The following is a 21,706-nucleotide window of genomic DNA, read 5'->3' as shown; positions in this document are numbered from 1 at the left end:
AGACGACCGCTGGAGGAACGCCCACACAGCTGAAAAAACAAAAACACACGCGGCATGACAGGCACGGATCATGACAGTGAAATGAAATGTGGCATTATTCATTTATTTATTTATTCATTCATAACTGACAGCCTCACGCTCCGCTCCTGCCCGGGCGGAAGAGGTGCTCCTATTCGGCTTAACTGTGACACACGCCTGCCCTCCTCCTCCGGAGCTTCCGTTCGGTTAAACTTAGGGGCCGCTTGGAACCGCCCGTGCCCGGGGAAGGTGCTCCTCTTCGGCTTACTGTGACGCGAGCATGCCCTCCGCCTCCGGAGCTTCCATTCGGTTAAACTTAGGGGCCGCTTGGAACCGCCCGTGCCCGGGGAAGGTGCTCCTCTACGGCTTACTGTGACGCGAGCATGCCCTCCTCCTCCGGAGCTTCCGTTCGGTTAAACTTAGGGGCCGCTTGGAACCGCCCGTGCCCGGGAAAGGTGCTCCTCTACGGCTTACTGTGACGCGAGCATGCCCTCCTCCTCCGGAGCTTCCATTCGGTTAAACTTAGGGGCCGATTGACACCGCCCGTGCCCGGGAAAGGTGCTCCTCTACGGCTTAATGTGACGCGAGCATGCCCTCCTCCTCCGGAGCTTCCATTCGGTTAAACTTAGGGGCCGATTGACACCGCCCGTGCTCGGGGAAGGTGCTCCTCTACGGCTTAACTGCCACGCACGCCGGCCGGAACTCTGGTACGGTCCGAACCGCGCGAAACGTCGCCAACAATCGTGTCCGGGGGAACTTGCTATTCTTCGTCCACTCTCTTCTTCGTCCACTCTCCTCTTCGGCGCACGCCGGCCGTCTAACCGCTCCAGCGCCCCCTCGTGCCGCTCGGCGAAACTACAATGCCTCCGAATATTTTTTAGACCCGCGAAGCACTGAAGCCGCGAAAGGTGAACCGCGAAGTAGTGGGGTATTACTGTAATTCTCACTGAGGACCCTCTTTCAAATCCAAAACAAGACCATCATTACACTGGATTATTTTGAGTTCACCTGAATCTTCCGTACTGATAGGAATGGTTCTTCGCTGGTACGAGCGTGTCATCAATTGGAGGTGGCTCATTGGGCTCTGGGTATGGTTGTGAGTGGTTTCTCGTTCAAATCCAAACAGGTTCTTAGTGTAAATTCAGGGTTGGTTGGGAGAGGTTCCAGGTTCAAATCCGGGGTCTTAGTGTCGATGAAGGCTTGCGGCCAACAGGCAGTTAACCAGTTAAACGTGGCTCGTTGGTCTAGGGGTATGATTCTCGCTTTGGGTGCGAGAGATCCCGGGTTCAAATCCCGGACGAGCCCATCTCAGTGTCGGTATGGTCGCCCAGTCTCTTAGTCAACTTATAATTTTGATGCAAATCTATACAGGGAGATCCTTGAAAAACTAACATGAAACAACAAAACTGAGACTGTACCCTGAATACTCCCAAAAAAATAATTGAGTTCCTTATAATTTCAATAACCTTGGTCCAATCGCACATTTTTTTCAAAAATCTTGGAAATGACATTAGCTACCTAGCTACAGTCCAAAATCAGCTCCTACAACCTCTTAGAACATTTCTACTCTAGTTTCCACCCCTCCACAGTACAGAAACAACACTGATCAAAATCACCGGCAACCAACTCTGGCCTAATCACCATTCTCACCCTCTTTGATCTGATAGCAGCTTGCGATACAATTTCTAAAACCATCCTCCTGAACAGACTCCATGACATTCTTTATCTATACCCTACCTCTTGTCAAGATATTTCACAAACTAAACCTACACTCCCACTGTTATGCAGATGACACTCAGCTCTACCTCTCCACATAATCAACTGCCATTATTCCGGGTTCCTCCATTTATTGACTGCTTCCCCGAAATGTATTATTGGTTCTCATCCAATTTTCTGCAACTTCACCATGATAAAACTGAAATCCTACAGATAGGTACCAAGTCCACTCAAGCCAAAAGTGACAGTTTTTCCCATGACACTTGACAATACCTCAGTTTCCCCCTCTGGTCAGGTTAAGACTCGGGGTGTCATCCACTCTCTCCTTTTCATTAGAATTAAATGAAAATCCCCGATCTGCATACTTTCTACTTTATAGAATAATCGTCCTGCGTCCCCGTCCATCAGTATTCTTTTAAAGCACGTCCAACCTTGTATTTGATCAGTCCCATTAACAGAACTTGCAATAATTTACTGCAACTAAAAAAAAAAACCTCCTGATTAAAAGCAATTGCTAAAATTTGGCCAAAAAGCGGATTTGTAAAAACATCAGCAGGTTCTGACAAATAGCCTAGGGTCTCCACATTAGAAAATGGAATGTTATTGATATTCCAAAAACTGGTAGACAGTTTTGTATCCCCACCCCCAATAATGAGGGTGACCGCAGACATAGTTGTTATGACACAAGGAATATTCGCAGGTGAGAACAGACCAGGGATGGCGCTGCCTGACAACACATTATGATAGCAATTGACGCGTAACCACGCAGCCTAACATATTGCATTGGCCGGGAATTGAACTCGGGCCTCACGCATTGCAAGCGAGAATTCTACCACTGAACAACCAATGATTAGTACTTCTTGTCCAATAGAATAGAGACGTCCACCATAGAAAACGTTTTATCTGGCCCTGATAATGCATGTTTTTTCCTTCTTAAAATGTAGCGTTCTTGCCATGTATGCAATGCATCAAGTGAACGATACATTTCTTTAACGGTAAGATCACTCTGCAGAAACGATTAAATACTGGAAGATGCACGAACGATCCCCAACAATACATTGCGATAATACACGCCTGTATTAATACATTGAGAAAACCCTAATTACGTTTGATAATGTTACAGTGAGATACCAAATTTGAGTATTATGAGACTAAGCTGTGGCGATTCTGATAGTTGGAACACCACCACTTGACTTTAATTATGACTACAATCTATAAAGTTAACTGATTTCGATACTTTGTGGCAAGCACTTTGGCTCGTTGGACTACGGGTATACAGTAATACCCCGGTTATCGCGGTTAATGGGGACCGAGACCACCCGCGAAAACTGAAAATCCGCGAAGTAGCGGCGCACCTTCAAAAATGCTTAAATAAAAAAAATAAAATAAATATATATATATATATATATATGGGTAGAGAGAGAGAGAGTGAAATTCATGTTATAACAAAAAAAAAACAAATTATTATTAAAACTTATTTTTTATTCCCCAGCCATTATTTTCGTATTTATTCAATTACTTCTTTTTGTATTTATTTAATTACTTCGACTTTTACCTGCTGGTATGCCATCCGGTGTGCCCTGTGAATGTTATGATCCTCCAGCAGAGCTGGAGGATTGAGCAGGACTCTCCAAACGCAGACACGGGGAAAAAGGTGGTGATAGAAAGATATTTATTATAATCACAATATAGTCAGTGTAATCAGCGCGTCTCGCAGCAGCTGACGGCATGGCGCGAGAAGATCGCTGGAGGAACGCCCACACAGCTGAAAAAACAAAAACACACGCGGCATGACAGGCACGGATCATGACAGTGAAATGAAAGGTGGCATTCTTCATTTATATATTTATTCATTCATAACTGACAGCCTCACGCTCCGCTCCTGCCCGGGCGGAAGAGGTGCTCCTATTCGGCTTACTGTGACGCGAGCATGCGCTCCTCCTCCGGAGCTTCCATTCGGTTAAACTTAGGGGCCGCTTGGAACCGCCCGTGCCCGGGGACGGTGCTCCTCTTCGGCTTACTGTGACGCGAGCATGCCCTCCTCCTCCGGAGCTTCCATTCGGTTAAACTTAGGGGCCGCTTGACACCGCCCGTGCCCGGGGAAGGTGCTCCACTACGGCTTACTGTGACGCGAGCATGCCCTCCTCCTCCGGAGCTTCCATTCGGTTAAACTTAGGGGCCGATTGACACCGCCCGTGCTCGGGGAAGGTGCTCCTCTACGGCTTAACTGCCACGCACGCCGGCCGGAACTCTGGTACGGTCCGAACCGCGCGAAACGTCGCCACCAATCGTGTCCGGGGGAACTTGCTCTTCTTCGTCCACTCTCTTCTTCGTCCACTCTCCTCTTCGGCGCACGCCGGCCGTCTAACCGCTCCAGCGCCCCCTCGTGCCGCTCGGCGAAACTACAATGCCTCCGAATATTTTTTAGACCCGCGAAGCACTGAAGCCGCGAAAGGTGAACCGCGAAGTAGCGGGGTATTACTGTAATTCTCACTGAGGACCCTCTTTCAAATCCAAAACAAGACCATCATTACACTGGATTACTTTGAGTTCACCTGAATCTTCCGTACTGATAGGAATGGTTCTTCGCTGGTACGAGCATGTCATCAATTGGAGGTGGCTCATTTGGCTCTGGGTATGGTTGTGAGTGGTTTCTCGTTCAAATCCAAACAGGTTCTTAGTGTAAATTCAGGGTTGGTTGGGAGAGGTTCCAGGTTCAATTCCGGGGTCTTAGTGTCGATGAAGGCTTGCGGCCAACAGTCAGTTAGCCAGCTAAACGTGGCTCGTTGGTCTAGGGGTATGATTCTCGCTTTGGGTGCGAGAGGTCCCGGGTTCAAATCCTGGACGAGCCCATCTCAGTGTCGGTATGGTCGCCCAGTCTCTTAGTCAGCTTATAATTTTGATGCAAATCTATACAGGGAGATGCTGGAAAAACTAACATGAAACAACAAAACTGAGACTGTACCCTGAATACTCCCAAAAAAATGCTTGAGTTCCTTATAATTTCAATAACCTTGGTCCAATCGCACATTTTTTTCAAAAATCTTGGAAATTACATTAGCTACCTAGCTACAGTCCAAAATCAGCTCCTACAACCTCTTAGAACATTTCTACTCTAGTTTCCACCCCTCCACAGTACAGAAACAACACAGATCAAAATCACCGGCAACCGACTCTGGCCTAATCACCATTCTCACCCTCTTTGATCTGATAGCAGCTTGCGATACAATTTCAAAAACCATCCTCCTGAACAGACTCCATGACATTCTTTATCTATACCCTACCTCTTGTCAAGATATTTCACAAACTAAACCTACACTCCCACTGTTATGCAGATGACACTCAGCTCTACCTCTCCACATAATCAACTGCCATTATTCCGGGTTCCTCCATTTATTGACTGCTTCCCCGAAATGTATTATTGGTTCTCATCCAATTTTCTGCAACTTAACCATGATAAAACTGAAATCCTACAGATAGGTACCAAGTCCACTCAAGCCAAAAGTGACAGTTTTTCCCATGACACTTGACAATACCTCAGTTTCCCCCTCTGGTCAGGTTAAGACTCGGGGTGTCATCCACTCTCTCCTTTTCATCAGAATTAAATGAAAATCCCCGATCTGCATACTTTCTACTTTATAGAATAATCGTCCTGCGTCCCCGTCCATCAGTATCCTTTTAAAGCACGTCCAACCTTGTATTTGATCAGTCCCATTAACAGAACTTGCAATAATTTACTGCAACTAAAAAAAAAAACCTCCTGATTAAAAGCAATTGCTAAAATTTGGCCAAAAAGCGGATTTGTAAAAACATCAGCAGGTTCTGACAAATAGCCTAGGGTCTCCACATTAGAAAATGGAATGTTATTGATATTCCAAAAACTGGTAGACAGTTTTGTATCCCCGCCCCCAATAATGAGGGTGACCGCAGACATAGTTGTTACGACACAAGGCATATTCGCAGGTGAGAACAGACCAGGGATGGCGCTGCCTGACAACACATTATGATAGCAATTGACGCGTAACCACGCAGCCTAACATATTGCATTGGCCGGGATTTGAACTCGGGCCTCACGGATGGCAAGCGAGAATTCTACCACTGAACAACCAATGATTAGTACTTCTTGTCCAATAGAATAGAGACGTCCACCATAGAAAACGTTTTATCTGGCCCTGATAATGCATGTTTTTTCCTTCTTAAAATGTAGCGTTCTTGCCATGTATGCAATGCATCAAGTGAACGATACATTTCTTTAACGGTAAGATCACTCTGCAGAAACGATTAAATACTGGAAGATGCACGAACGATCCCCAACAATACATTGCGATAATACACGCCTGTATTAATACATTGAGAAAACCCTTATTACGTTTGATAATGTTACAGTGAGATACCAAATTTGAGTATTATGAGACTAAGCTGTGGCGATTCTGATAGTTGGAACACCACCACTTGACTTTAATTATGACTACAATCTATAAAGTTAACTGATTTCGATACTTTGTGGCAAGCACTTTGGCTCGTTGGACTACGGGTATACAGTAATACCCCGGTTATCGCGGTTAATGGGGACCGAGACCACCCGCGAAAACTGAAAATCCGCGAAGTAGCAGCGCACCTTCAAAAATGCTTAAAAATAAATAAATAAATATATATATATATATATATATATATATATGGGTAGAGAGAGAGAGTGTGAAATTCATGTTATAACAAAAAAAACCAAATTATTATTAAAACTTATTTTTTATTCCCCAGCCAATATTTTCGTATTTATTCAATTACTTCTTTTTGTATTTATTTAATTACTTCGACTTTTACCTGCTGGTACGCCGTCCGGTGTGGCCTGTGAATGTTATGATCCTCCAGCAGAGCTGGAGGGTTGAGCAGGACTCTCCAAACGCAGACACGGGAAAAAAGGTGGTGATAGAAAGATATTTATTATAATCACAATATAGTCAGTGTAATCAGCGCGTCTCGCAGCAGCTGACGGCATGGCGCGAGAAGATCGCTGGAGGAACGCCCACACAGCTGAAAAAACAAAAACACACGCGGCATGACAGGCACGGATCATGACAGTGAAATGAAAGGTGGCATTCTTCATTTATTTATTTATTCATTCATAACTGACAGCCTCACGCTCCGCTCCTGCCCGGGCGGAAGAGGTGCTCCTATTCGGCTTAACTGTGACACACGCCCGCCCTCCTCCTCCGGAGCTTCCATTCGGTTAAACTTAGGGGCCGCTTGGAACCGCCCGTGCCCGGGGACGGTGCTCCTCTTCGGCTTACTGTGACGCGAGCATGCCCTCCTCCTCCGGAGCTTCCATTCGGTTAAACTTAGGGGCCGCTTGGAACCGCCCGTGCCCGGGGAAGGTGCTCCTCTACGGCTTACTGTGACACGAGCATGCCCTCCCCCTCCGGAGCTTCCATTCGGTTAAACTTAGGGGCCGCTTGGAACCGCCCGTGCCCGGGGAAGGTGCTCCACTACGGCTTACTGTGACGCGAGCATGCCCTCCTCCTCCGGAGCTTCCATTCGGTTAAACCTAGGGGCCGATTGACACCGCCCGTGCTCGGGGAAGGTGCTCCTCTACGGCTTAACTGCCACGCACGCCGGCCGGAACTCTGGTACGGTCCGAACCGCGCGAAACGTCGCCACCAATCGTGTCCGGGGGAACTTGCTCTTCTTCGTCCACTCTCTTCTTCGTCCACTCTCCTCTTCGGCGCACGCCGGCCGTCTAACCGCTCCAGCGCCCCCTCGTGCCGCTCGGCGAAACTACAATGCCTCCGAATATTTTTTAGACCCGCGAAGCACTGAAGCCGCGAAAGGTGAACCGCGAAGTAGCGGGGTATTACTGTAATTCTCACTGAGGACCCTCTTTCAAATCCAAAACAAGACCATCATTACACTGGATTACTTTGAGTTCACCTGAATCTTCCGTACTGATAGGAATGGTTCTTCGCTGGTACGAGCATGTCATCAATTGGAGGTGGCTCATTTGGCTCTGGGTATGGTTGTGAGTGGTTTCTCGTTCAAATCCAAACAGGTTCTTAGTGTAAATTCAGGGTTGGTTGGGAGAGGTTCCAGGTTCAAATCCGGGGTCTTAGTGTCGATGAAGGCTTGCGGCCAACAGTCAGTTACCCAGCTAAATGTGGCTCGTTGGTCTAGGGGTATGATTCTCGCTTAGGGTGCGAGAGGTCCCGGGTTCAAATCCCGGACGAGCCCATCTCAGAGTCGGTATGGTCGCTTAGTCAACTCATAATTTTGATGCAAATCTATACAGGGAGATGGTGGAAAAACTAACATGAAACAACAAAACTGAGACTGTACCCCGAGCACTCCCAAAAAAATGCTTGAGTTCCTTATTATTTCAATAACCTTGGTCCAATCGCGCATTTTTTTCAAAAATCTTGGAAATGACATTAGCTACCTAGCTACAGTCCAAAATCAGCTCCTACAACCTCTTAGAACATTTCTACTCTAGTTTCCACCCCTCCACAGTACAGAAACAACACTGATCAAAATCACCGGCAACCGACTCTGGCCTAATCACCATTCTCACCCTCTTTGATCTGATAGCAGCTTGCGATACAATTTCTAAAACCATCCTCCTGAACAGACTCCATGACATTCTTTATCTATACCCTACCTCTTGTCAAGATATTTCACAAACTAAACCTACACTCCCACTGTTATGCAGATGACACTCAGCTCTACCTCTCCACATAATCAACTGCCATTATTCCGGGTTCCTCCATTTATTGACTGCTTCCCCGAAATGTATTATTGGTTCTCATCCAATTTTCTGCAACTTAACCATGATAAAACTGAAATCCTACAGATAGGTACCAAGTCCACTCAAGCCAAAAGTGACAGTTTTTCCCATAACACTTGACAATACCTCAGTTTCCCCCTCTGGTCAGGTTAAGACTCGGGGTGTCATCCACTCTCTCCTTTTCATCAGAATTAAATGAAAATCCCCGATCTGCATACTTTCTACTTTATAGAATAATCGTCCTGCGTCCCCGTCCATCAGTATCCTTTTAAAGCACGTCCAACCTTGTATTTGATCAGTCCCATTAAAAGAACTTGCAATAATTTACTGCAACTAAAAAAAAAAAACCTCCTGATTAAAAGCAATTGCTAAAATTTGGCCAAAAAGCGGATTTGTAAAAACATCAGCAGGTTCTGACAAATAGCCTAGGGTCTCCACATTAGAAAATGGAATGTTATTGATATTCCAAAAACTGGTAGACAGTTTTGTATCCCCGCCCCCAATAATGAGGGTGACCGCAGACATAGTTGTTACGACACAAGGCATATTCGCAGGTGAGAACAGACCAGGGATGGCGCTGCCTGACAACACATTATGATAGCAATTGACGCGTAACCACGCAGCCTAACATATTGCATTGGCCGGGAATTGAACTCGGGCCTCACGGATGGCAAGCGAGAATTCTACCACTGAACAACCAATGATTAGTACTTCTTGTCCAATAGAATAGAGACGTCCACCATAGAAAACGTTTTATCTGGCCCTGATAATGCATGTTTTTTCCTTCTTAAAATGTAGCGTTCTTGCCATGTATGCAATGCATCAAGTGAACGATACATTTCTTTAACGGTAAGATCACTCTGCAGAAACGATTAAATACTGGAAGATGCACGAACGATCCCCAACAATACATTGCGATAATACACGCCTGTATTAATACATTGAGAAAACCCTTATTACGTTTGATAATGTTACAGTGAGATACCAAATTTGAGTATTATGAGACTAAGCTGTGGCGATTCTGATAGTTGGAACACCACCACTTGACTTTAATTATGACTACAATCTATAAAGTTAACTGATTTCGATACTTTGTGGCAAGCACTTTGGCTCGTTGGACTACGGGTATACAGTAATACCCCGGTTATCGCGGTTAATGGGGACCGAGACCACCCGCGAAAACTGAAAATCCGCGAAGTAGCAGCGCACCTTCAAAAATGCTTAAAAATAAATAAATAAATATATATATATATATATATATATGGGTAGAGAGAGAGAGTGTGAAATTCATGTTATAACAAAAAAAAACAAATTATTATTAAAACTTATTTTTTATTCCCCAGCCAATATTTTCGTATTTATTCAATTACTTCTTTTTGTATTTATTTAATTACTTCGACTTTTACCTGCTGGTACGCCGTCCGGTGTGGCCTGTGAATGTTATGATCCTCCAGCAGAGCTGGAGGGTTGAGCAGGACTCTCCAAACGCAGACACGGGAAAAAAGGTGGTGATAGAAAGATATTTATTATAATCACAATATAGTCAGTGTAATCAGCGCGTCTCGCAGCAGCTGACGGCATGGCGCGAGAAGATCGCTGGAGGAACGCCCACACAGCTGAAAAAACAAAAACACACGCGGCATGACAGGCACGGATCATGACAGTGAAATGAAAGGTGGCATTCTTCATTTATTTATTTATTCATTCATAACTGACAGCCTCACGCTCCGCTCCTGCCCGGGCGGAAGAGGTGCTCCTATTCGGCTTAACTGTGACACACGCCCGCCCTCCTCCTCCGGAGCTTCCATTCGGTTAAACTTAGGGGCCGCTTGGAACCGCCCGTGCCCGGGGACGGTGCTCCTCTTCGGCTTACTGTGACGCGAGCATGCCCTCCTCCTCCGGAGCTTCCATTCGGTTAAACTTAGGGGCCGCTTGGAACCGCCCGTGCCCGGGGAAGGTGCTCCTCTACGGCTTACTGTGACACGAGCATGCCCTCCTCCTCCGGAGCTTCCATTCGGTTAAACTTAGGGGCCGCTTGGAACCGCCCGTGCCCGGGGAAGGTGCTCCACTACGGCTTACTGTGACGCGAGCATGCCCTCCTCCTCCGGAGCTTCCATTCGGTTAAACCTAGGGGCCGATTGACACCGCCCGTGCTCGGGGAAGGTGCTCCTCTACGGCTTAACTGCCACGCACGCCGGCCGGAACTCTGGTACGGTCCGAACCGCGCGAAACGTCGCCACCAATCGTGTCCGGGGGAACTTGCTCTTCTTCGTCCACTCTCTTCTTCGTCCACTCTCCTCTTCGGCGCACGCCGGTCGTCTAACCGCTCCAGCGCCCCCTCGTGCCGCTCGGCGAAACTACAATGCCTCCGAATATTTTTTAGACCCGCGAAGCACTGAAGCCGCGAAAGGTGAACCGCGAAGTAGCGGGGTATTACTGTAATTCTCACTGAGGACCCTCTTTCAAATCCAAAACAAGACCATCATTACACTGGATTACTTTGAGTTCACCTGAATCTTCCGTACTGATAGGAATGGTTCTTCGCTGGTACGAGCATGTCATCAATTGGAGGTGGCTCATTTGGCTCTGGGTATGGTTGTGAGTGGTTTCTCGTTCAAATCCAAACAGGTTCTTAGTGTAAATTCAGGGTTGGTTGGGAGAGGTTCCAGGTTCAAATCCGGGGTCTTAGTGTCGATGAAGGCTTGCGGCCAACAGTCAGTTACCCAGCTAAATGTGGCTCGTTGGTCTAGGGGTATGATTCTCGCTTAGGGTGCGAGAGGTCCCGGGTTCAAATCCCGGACGAGCCCATCTCAGAGTCGGTATGGTCGCTTAGTCAACTCATAATTTTGATGCAAATCTATACAGGGAGATGGTGGAAAAACTAACATGAAACAACAAAACTGAGACTGTACCCCGAGCACTCCCAAAAAAATGCTTGAGTTCCTTATTATTTCAATAACCTTGGTCCAATCGCGCATTTTTTTCAAAAATCTTGGAAATGACATTAGCTACCTAGCTACAGTCCAAAATCAGCTCCTACAACCTCTTAGAACATTTCTACTCTAGTTTCCACCCCTCCACAGTACAGAAACAACACTGATCAAAATCACCGGCAACCGACTCTGGCCTAATCACCATTCTCACCCTCTTTGATCTGATAGCAGCTTGCGATACAATTTCTAAAACCATCCTCCTGAACAGACTCCATGACATTCTTTATCTATACCCTACCTCTTGTCAAGATATTTCACAAACTAAACCTACACTCCCACTGTTATGCAGATGACACTCAGCTCTACCTCTCCACATAATCAACTGCCATTATTCCGGGTTCCTCCATTTATTGACTGCTTCCCCGAAATTTATTATTGGTTCTCATCCAATTTTCTGCAACTTAACAATGATAAAACTGAAATCCTACAGATAGGTACCAAGTCCTCTCAAACCAAAAGTGACAGTTTTTCCCATGACACTTGACAATACCTCAGTTTCCACCTCTGGTCAGGTTAAGACTCGGGGTGTCATCCACTCTCTCCTTTTCATCAGAATTAAATGAAAATCCCCGATCTGCATACTTTCTACTTTATAGAATAATCGTCCTGCGTCCCCGTCCATCAGTATCCTTTTAAAGCACGTCCAACCTTGTATTTGATCAGTCCCATTAACAGAACTTGCAATAATTTACTGCAACTAAAAAGAAAAAACCTCCTGATTAAAAGCAATTGCTAAAATTAGGCCAAAAAGCGGATTTGTAAAAACATCAGCAGGTTCTGACAAATAGCCTAGGGTCTCCACATTAGAAAATGGGATGTTATTGATATTCTAAAAACTGGTAGACAGTTTTGTATGCCCGCCCCCAATAATGAGGGTGACCGCAGACATAGTTGTTATGACACAAGGCATATTCGCAGGTGAGAACAGACCAGGGATGGCGCTGCCTGACAACACATTATGATAGCAATTGACGCGTAACCACGCAGCCTAACATATTGCATTGGCCGGGAATTGAACTCGGGCCTCACGCATGGCAAGCGAGAATTCTACCACTGAACAACCAATGCTTAATAGTTCTTGTCCAATAGAATAGAGACGTCCACCATAGAAAACGTTTTATCTGGCCCTGATAATGCATGTTTTTTCCTTCTTAAAATGTAGCGTTCTTGCCATGTATGCAATGCATCAAGTGAACGATACATTTCTTTAACGGTAAGATCACTCTGCAGAAACGATTAAATACTGGAAGATGCACGAACGATCCCCAACAATACATTGCGATAATACGCGCCTGTATTAATACATTGAGAAAACCCTAATTACGTTTGATAATGTTACAGTGAGATACCAAATTTGAGTATTATGAGACTAAGCTGTGGCGATTCTGATAGTTGGAACACCACCACTTGACATTAATTATGACTACAATCAATAAAGTTAACTGATTTCGATACTTTGTGGCAAGCACTTTGGCTTGTTGGACTACGGGTATACAGTAATACCCCGGTTATCGCGGTTAATGGGGACCGAGACCACCCGCGAAAACTGAAAATCCGCGAAGTAGCGGCGCACCTTCAAAAATGCTTAAATAAAAAAAATAAAATAAATATATATATATATATATGGGTAGAGAGAGAGAGAGTGAAATTCATGTTATAACAAAAAAAAAAATTATTATTAAAACTTATTTTTTATTCCCCAGCCATTATTTTCGTATTTATTCAATTACTTCTTTTTGTATTTATTTAATTACTTCGACTTTTACCTGCTGGTACACCGTCCGGTGTGCCCTGTGAATGTTATGATCCTCCAGCAGAGCGGGAGGAATGAGCAGGACTCTCCAAACGCAGACACGGGAAAAAAGGTGGTTATACAAAGATATTTATTATAATCACAATATAGTCAGTGTAATCAGCGCGTCTCGCAGCAGCTGACGGCATGGCGCGAGACGACCGCTGGAGGAACGCCCACACAGCTGAAAAAACAAAAACACACGCGGCATGACAGGCACGGATCATGACAGTGAAATGAAAGGTGGCATTCTTCATTTATTTATTTATTCATTCATAACTGACAGCCTCACGCTCCGCTCCTGCCCGGGCGGAAGAGGTGCTCCTATTCGGCTTAACTGTGACACACGCCTGCCCTCCTCCTCCGGAGCTTCCGTTCGGTTAAACTTAGGGGCCGCTTGGAACCGCCCGTGCCCGGGCAAGGTGCTCCTCTTCGGCTTACTGTGACGCGAGCATGCCCTCCGACTCCGGAGCTTCCATTCGGTTAAACTTAGGGGCCGCTTGGAACCGCCCGTGCCCGGGGAAGGTGCTCCTCTACGGCTTACTGTGACGCGAGCATGCCCTCCTCCTCCGGAGCTTCCATTCGATTAAACTTAGGGGCCGCTTGGAACCGCCTGTGCCCGGGGAAGGTGCTCCTCTACGGCTTACTGTGACGCGAGCATGCACTCCTCCTCCGGAGCTTCCATTCGGTTAAACTTAGGGGCCGATTGACACCGCCCGTGCTCGGGGAAGGTGCTCCTCTACGGCTTAACTGCCACGCACGCCGGCCGGAACTCTGGTACGGTCCGAACCGCGCGAAACGTCGCCACCAATCGTGTCCGGGGGAACTTGCTCTTGTTCGTCCACTCTCTTCTTCGTCCACTCTCCTCTTCGGCGCACGCCGGCCGTATAACCGCTCCAGCGCCCTCTCGTACCGCTCGGCGAGACTACAATGCCCCCGAATATTTTTTAGACCCGCGAAGCACTGAAGCCGCGAAAGGTGAACCGCGAAGTAGCGGGGTATTACTATAATTCTCACTGAGGACCCTTTTTCAAATCCAAAACAAGACCATCATTACACTGGATTACTTTGAGTTCACCTGAATCTTCCGTACTGATAGGAATGGTTCTTCGCTGGTACGAGCATGTCATCAATTGGAGGTGGCTCATTGGGCTCTGGGTATGGTTGTGAGTGGTTTCTCGTTCAAATCCAAACAGGTTCTTAGTGTAAATTCAGGGTTGGTTGGGAGAGGTTCCAGGTTCAAATCCGGGGTCTTAGTGTCGATGAAGGCTTGCGGCCAACAGGCAGTTAACTAGTTAAACGTGGCTCGTTGGTCTAGGGGTATGATTCTCGCTTTGGGTGCGAGAGGTCCGGGGTTCAAATCCCGGACGAGCCCATCTCAGTGTCGGTATGGTCGCCCAGTCTCTTAGTCAACTTATAATTTTGATGCAAATCTATACAGGGAGATGCTGGAAAAACTAACATGAAACAACAAAACTGAGACTGTACCCTGAATACTCCCCAAAAAATGCTTGAGTTCCTTATAATTTCAATAACCTTGGTCCAATCGCACATTTTTTTAAAAAATCTTGGAAATGACATTAGCTACCTAGCTACAGTCCAAAATCAGCTCCTACAACCTCTTAGAACATTTCTACTCTAGTTTCCACCCCTCCACAGTACAGAAACAACACTGATCAAAATCACCGGCAACCGACTCTGGCCTAATCACCATTCTCACCCTCTTTGATCTGATAGCAGCTTGCGATACAATTTCTAAAACCATCCTCCTGAACAGACTCCATGACATTCTTTATCTATACCCTACCTCTTGTCAAGATATTTCACAAACTAAACCTACACTCCCACTGTTATGCAGATGACACTCAGCTCTACCTCTCCACATAATCAACTGCCATTATTCCGGGTTCCTCCATTTATTGACTGCTTCCCCGAAATGTATTATTGGTTCTCATCCAATTTTCTGCAACTTAACCATGATAAAACTGAAATCCTACAGATAGGTACCAAGTCCACTCAAGCCAAAAGTGACAGTTTTTCCCATGACACTTGACAATACCTCAGTTTCCCCCTCTGGTCAGGTTAAGACTCGGGGTGTCATCCACTCTCTCCTTTTCATCAGAATTAAATGAAAATCCCCGATCTGCATACTTTCTACTTTATAGAATAATCGTCCTGCGTCCCCGTCCATCAGTATCCTTTTAAAGCACGTCCAACCTTGTATTTGATCAGTCCCATTAACAGAACTTGCAATAATTTACTGCAACTAAAAAGAAAAAACCTCCTGATTAAAAGCAATTGCTAAAATTAGGCCAAAAAGCGGATTTGTAAAAACATCAGCAGGTTCTGACAAATAGCCTCGGGGCTCCACATTAGAAAATGGAATGTTATTGATATTCCAAAAACTGGTAGACAGTTTTGTATCCCCGCCCCCAATAATGAGGGTGACCGCAGACATAGTTGTTACGACACAAGGCATATTCGCAGGTGAGAACAGACCAGGGATGGCGCTGCCTGACAACACATTATGATAGCAATTGACGCGTAACCACGCAGCCTAACATATTGCATTGGCCGGGAATTGAACTCGGGCCTCACGGATGGCAAGCGAGAATTCTACCACTGAACAAACAATGATTAGTACTTCTTGTCCAATAGAATAGAGACGTCCACCATAGAAAACGTTTTATCTGGCCCTGATAATGCATGTTTTTTCCTTCTTAAAATGTAGCGTTCTTGCCATGTATGCAATGCATCAAGTGAACGATACATTTCTTTAACGGTAAGATCCCTCTGCAGAAACGATTAAATACTGGAAGATGCACGAACGATCCCCAACAATACATTGCGATAATACACGCCTGTATTAATACATTGAGAAAACCCTTATTACGTTTGATAATGTTACAGTGAGATACCAAATTTGAGTATTATGAGAATAAGCTGTGGCGATTCTGATAGTTGGAACACCACCACTTGACTTTAATTATGACTACAATCTATAAAGTTAACTGATTTCGATACTTTGTGGCAAGCACTTTGGCTCGTTGGACTACGGGTATACAGTAATACCCCGGTTATCGCGGTTAATGGGGACCGAGACCACCCGCGAAAACTGAAAATCCGCGAAGTAGCGGCGCACCTTCAAAAATGCTTAAAAATAAATAAATAAATATATATATATATATATATGGGTAGAGAGAGAGAGTGTGAAATTCATGTTATAACAAAAAAAAAAAAATTATTATTAAAACTTATTTTTTATTCCCCAGCCATTATTTTCGTATTTATTCAATTACTTCTTTTTGTATTTATTTAATTACTTCGACTTTTACCTGCTGGTACGCCGTCCGGTGTGCCCTGTGAATGTTATGATCCTCCAGCAGAGCTGGAGGGTTGAGCAGGACTCTCCAAACGCAGACACGGGAAAAAAGGTGGTGATACAAAGATATTTATTATAATCACAATATAGTCAGTGTAATCAGCGCGTCTCGCAGCAGCTGACGGCATGGCGCGAGACGATCGCTGGAGGAACGCCCACACATCTGAAAAAACAAAAACACACGCGGCATGACAGGCACGGATCATGACAGTGAAATGAAAGGTGGCATTCTTCATTTATTTATGTATTCATTCATAACTGACAGCCTCACGCTCCGCTCCTGCCCGGGCGGAAGAGGTGCTCCTATTCGGCTTAACTGTGACACACGCCCGCCCTCCTCCTCCGGAGCTTCCATTCGGTTAAACTTAGGGGCCGCTTGGAACCGCCCGTTCCCGGGGAAGGTGCTCCTCTTCGGCTTACTGTGACGCGAGCATGCGCTCCTCCTCCGGAGCTTCCATTCGGTTAAACTTAGTGGCCGCTTGGAACCGCCCGTGCCCGGGGACGGTGCTCCTCTTCGGCTTACTGTGACGCGAGCATGCCCTCCTCCTCCGGAGCTTCCATTCGGTTAAACTTAGGGGCCGCTTGGAACCGCCCGTGCCCGGGGAAGGTGCTCCTCTACGGCTTACTGTGACACGAGCATGCCCTCCTCCTCCGGAGCTTCCATTCGGTTAAACTTAGGGGCCGCTTGGAACCGCCCGTGCCCGGGGAAGGTGCTCCACTACGGCTTACTGTGACGCGAGCGTGCCCTCCTCCTCCGGAGCTTCCATTCGGTTAAACTTAGGGGCCGATTGACACCGCCCGTGCTCGGGGAAGGTGCTCCTCTACGGCTTAACTGCCACGCACGCCGGCCGGAACTCTGGTACGGTCCGAACCGCGCGAAACGTCGCCACCAATCGTGTCCGGGGGAACTTGCTCTTCTTCGTCCACTCTCTTCTTCGTCCACTCTCTTCTTCGTCCACTCTCCTCTTCGGCGCACGCCGGCCGTCTAACCGCTCCAGCGCCCCCTCGTGCCGCTCGGCGATACTACAATGCCTCCGAATATTTTTTAGACCCGCGAAGCACTGAAGCCGCGAAAGGTGAACCGCGAAGTAGCGGGGTATTACTGTAATTCTCACTGAGCACCCTCTTTCAAATCCAAAACAAGACCATCATTACACTGGATTACTTTGAGTTCACCTGAATCTTCCGTACTGATAGGAATGGTTCTTCGCTGGTACGAGCATGTCATCAATTGGAGGTGGCTCATTTGGCTCTGGGTATGGTTGTGAGTGGTTTCTCGTTCAAATCCAAACAGGTTCTTAGTGTAAATTCAGGGTTGGTTGGGAGAGGTTCCAGGTTCAAATCCGGGGTCTTAGTGTCGATGAAGGCTTGCGGCCAACAGTCAGTTACCCAGCTAAACGTGGCTCGTTGGTCTAGGGGTATGATTCTCGCTTTGGGTGCGAGAGGTCCCGGGTTCAAATCCCGGACGTGCCCATCTCAGTGTCGGTATGGTCGCCCAGTCTCTTAGTCAACTTATAATTTTGATGCAAATCTATACAGGAAGATGGTGGAAAAACTAACATGAAACAACAAAACTGAGACTGTACCCCGAGTACTCCCAAAAAAATGCTTGAGTTCCTTATAATTTCAATAACCTTGGTCCAATCGCGCATTTTTTTCAAAAATCTTGGAAATGACATTAGCTACCTAGCTACAGTCCAAAATCAGCTCCTACAACCTCTTAGAACATTTCTACTCTAGTTTCCACCCCTCCACAGTACAGAAACAACACTGATCAAAATCACCGGCAACCGACTCTGGCCTAATCACCATTCTCACCCTCTTTGATCTGATAGCAGCTTGCGATACAATTTCTAAAACCATCCTCCTGAACAGACTCCTAGACATAAGTTATCTATACCCTACCTCTTGTCAAGATATTTCACAAACTAAACCTACACTCCCACTGTTATGCAGATGACACTCAGCTCTACCTCTCCACATAATCAACTGCCATTATTCCGGGTTCCTCCATTTATTGACTGCTTCCCCGAAATGTATTATTGGTTCTCATCCAATTTTCTGCAACTTAACCATGATAAAACTGAAATCCTACAGATAGGTACCAAGTCCACTCAAGCCAAAAGTGACAGTTTTTCCCATAACACTTGACAATACCTCAGTTTCCCCCTCTGGTCAGGTTAAGACTCGGGGTGTCATCCACTCTCTCCTTTTCATCAGAATTAAATGAAAATCCCCGATCTGCATACTTTCTACTTTATAGAATAATCGTCCTGCGTCCCCGTCCATCAGTATCCTTTTAAAGCACGTCCAACCTTGTATTTGATCAGTCCCATTAAAAGAACTTGCAATAATTTACTGCAACTAAAAAAAAAAAACCTCCTGATTAAAAGCAATTGCTAAAATTTGGCCAAAAAGCGGATTTGTAAAAACATCAGCAGGTTCTGACAAATAGCCTAGGGTCTCCACATTAGAAAATGGAATGTTATTGATATTCCAAAAACTGGTAGACAGTTTTGTATCCCCGCCCCCAATAATGAGGGTGACCGCAGACATAGTTGTTACGACACAAGGCATATTCGCAGGTGAGAACAGACCAGGGATGGCGCTGCCTGACAACACATTATGATAGCAATTGACGCGTAACCACGCAGCCTAACATATTGCATTGGCCGGGAATTGAACTCGGGCCTCACGGATGGCAAGCGAGAATTCTACCACTGAACAACCAATGATTAGTACTTCTTGTCCAATAGAATAGAGACGTCCACCATAGAAAACGTTTTATCTGGCCCTGATAATGCATGTTTTTTCCTTCTTAAAATGTAGCGTTCTTGCCATGTATGCAATGCATCAAGTGAACGATACATTTCTTTAACGGTAAGATCACTCTGCAGAAACGATTAAATACTGGAAGATGCACGAACGATCCCCAACAATACATTGCGATAATACACGCCTGTATTAATACATTGAGAAAACCCTTATTACGTTTGATAATGTTACAGTGAGATACCAAATTTGAGTATTATGAGACTAAGCTGTGGCGATTCTGATAGTTGGAACACCACCACTTGACTTTAATTATGACTACAATCTATAAAGTTAACTGATTTCGATACTTTGTGGCAAGCACTTTGGCTCGTTGGACTACGGGTATACAGTAATACCCCGGTTATCGCGGTTAATGGGGACCGAGACCACCCGCGAAAACTGAAAATCCGCGAAGTAGCAGCGCACCTTCAAAAATGCTTAAAAATAAATAAATAAATATATATATATATATATATATATGGGTAGAGAGAGAGAGTGTGAAATTCATGTTATAACAAAAAAAACCAAATTATTATTAAAACTTATTTTTTATTCCCCAGCCAATATTTTCGTATTTATTCAATTACTTCTTTTTGTATTTATTTAATTACTTCGACTTTTACCTGCTGGTACGCCGTCCGGTGTGGCCTGTGAATGTTATGATCCTCCAGCAGAGCTGGAGGGTTGAGCAGGACTCTCCAAACGCAGACACGGGAAAAAAGGTGGTGATAGAAAGATATTTATTATAATCACAATATAGTCAGTGTAATCAGCGCGTCTCGCAGCAGCTGACGGCATGGCGCGAGAAGATCGCTGGAGGAACGCCCACACAGCTGAAAAAACAAAAACACACGCGGCATGACAGGCACGGATCATGACAGTGAAATGAAAGGTGGCATTCTTCATTTATTTATTTATTCATTCATAACTGACAGCCTCACGCTCCGCTCCTGCCCGGGCGGAAGAGGTGCTCCTATTCGGCTTAACTGTGACACACGCCCGCCCTCCTCCTCCGGAGCTTCCATTCGGTTAAACTTAGGGGCCGCTTGGAACCGCCCGTGCCCGGGGACGGTGCTCCTCTTCGGCTTACTGTGACGCGAGCATGCCCTCCTCCTCCGGAGCTTCCATTCGGTTAAACTTAGGGGCCGCTTGGAACCGCCCGTGCCCGGGGAAGGTGCTCCTCTACGGCTTACTGTGACACGAGCATGCCCTCCTCCTCCGGAGCTTCCATTCGGTTAAACTTAGGGGCCGCTTGGAACCGCCCGTGCCCGGGGAAGGTGCTCCACTACGGCTTACTGTGACGCGAGCATGCCCTCCTCCTCCGGAGCTTCCATTCGGTTAAACCTAGGGGCCGATTGACACCGCCCGTGCTCGGGGAAGGTGCTCCTCTACGGCTTAACTGCCACGCACGCCGGCCGGAACTCTGGTACGGTCCGAACCGCGCGAAACGTCGCCACCAATCGTGTCCGGGGGAACTTGCTCTTCTTCGTCCACTCTCTTCTTCGTCCACTCTCCTCTTCGGCGCACGCCGGCCGTCTAACCGCTCCAGCGCCCCCTCGTGCCGCTCGGCGAAACTACAATGCCTCCGAATATTTTTTAGACCCGCGAAGCACTGAAGCCGCGAAAGGTGAACCGCGAAGTAGCGGGGTATTACTGTAATTCTCACTGAGGACCCTCTTTCAAATCCAAAACAAGACCATCATTACACTGGATTACTTTGAGTTCACCTGAATCTTCCGTACTGATAGGAATGGTTCTTCGCTGGTACGAGCATGTCATCAATTGGAGGTGGCTCATTTGGCTCTGGGTATGGTTGTGAGTGGTTTCTCGTTCAAATCCAAACAGGTTCTTAGTGTAAATTCAGGGTTGGTTGGGAGAGGTTCCAGGTTCAAATCCGGGGTCTTAGTGTCGATGAAGGCTTGCGGCCAACAGTCAGTTACCCAGCTAAATGTGGCTCGTTGGTCTAGGGGTATGATTCTCGCTTAGGGTGCGAGAGGTCCCGGGTTCAAATCCCGGACGAGCCCATCTCAGAGTCGGTATGGTCGCTTAGTCAACTCATAATTTTGATGCAAATCTATACAGGGAGATGGTGGAAAAACTAACATGAAACAACAAAACTGAGACTGTACCCCGAGCACTCCCAAAAAAATGCTTGAGTTCCTTATTATTTCAATAACCTTGGTCCAATCGCGCATTTTTTTCAAAAATCTTGGAAATGA

The 21,706-nt window shown here is 46.2% G+C and overlaps 8 non-coding genes across 8 annotated transcripts; 7 read left to right on the top strand and 1 right to left on the bottom strand.

The window, feature by feature from the left end:
* Positions 1-1,251: 1,251 nt before the first annotated feature.
* trnap-ugg (transfer RNA proline (anticodon UGG)) lies at positions 1,252-1,323 on the top strand. The gene has a single exon. It is a non-coding gene; the product is annotated as a tRNA-Pro (tRNA).
* Positions 1,324-4,514: 3,191 nt separating this feature from the next.
* trnap-ugg (transfer RNA proline (anticodon UGG)) lies at positions 4,515-4,586 on the top strand. The gene has a single exon. It is a non-coding gene; the product is annotated as a tRNA-Pro (tRNA).
* Positions 4,587-7,884: 3,298 nt separating this feature from the next.
* trnap-agg (transfer RNA proline (anticodon AGG)) lies at positions 7,885-7,956 on the top strand. Its single transcript has one exon. It is a non-coding gene; the product is annotated as a tRNA-Pro (tRNA).
* Positions 7,957-11,241: 3,285 nt separating this feature from the next.
* On the top strand, positions 11,242-11,313 carry trnap-agg (transfer RNA proline (anticodon AGG)). Its single transcript has one exon. It is a non-coding gene; the product is annotated as a tRNA-Pro (tRNA).
* Positions 11,314-12,496: 1,183 nt separating this feature from the next.
* On the bottom strand, positions 12,497-12,567 carry trnag-gcc (transfer RNA glycine (anticodon GCC)). Its single transcript has one exon. It is a non-coding gene; the product is annotated as a tRNA-Gly (tRNA).
* A 2,027-nt stretch (positions 12,568-14,594) lies between these two features.
* Positions 14,595-14,666, top strand: trnap-ugg (transfer RNA proline (anticodon UGG)). The gene has a single exon. It is a non-coding gene; the product is annotated as a tRNA-Pro (tRNA).
* Positions 14,667-18,074: 3,408 nt separating this feature from the next.
* On the top strand, positions 18,075-18,146 carry trnap-ugg (transfer RNA proline (anticodon UGG)). Its single transcript has one exon. It is a non-coding gene; the product is annotated as a tRNA-Pro (tRNA).
* Positions 18,147-21,439: 3,293 nt separating this feature from the next.
* On the top strand, positions 21,440-21,511 carry trnap-agg (transfer RNA proline (anticodon AGG)). Its single transcript has one exon. It is a non-coding gene; the product is annotated as a tRNA-Pro (tRNA).
* The last annotated feature ends 195 nt before the right edge of the window (positions 21,512-21,706 follow it).

Source organism: Idiotropiscis lumnitzeri, chromosome 12 (genome assembly GCF_059441095.1).
Source record: "Idiotropiscis lumnitzeri isolate Australia: NSW breed Sydney's pygmy pipehorse chromosome 12, RoL_Ilum_1.0, whole genome shotgun sequence".
Lineage (NCBI taxonomy): Eukaryota > Metazoa > Chordata > Actinopteri > Syngnathiformes > Syngnathidae > Idiotropiscis > Idiotropiscis lumnitzeri.
This window is presented reverse-complemented; position numbering and strand designations above follow the sequence as displayed.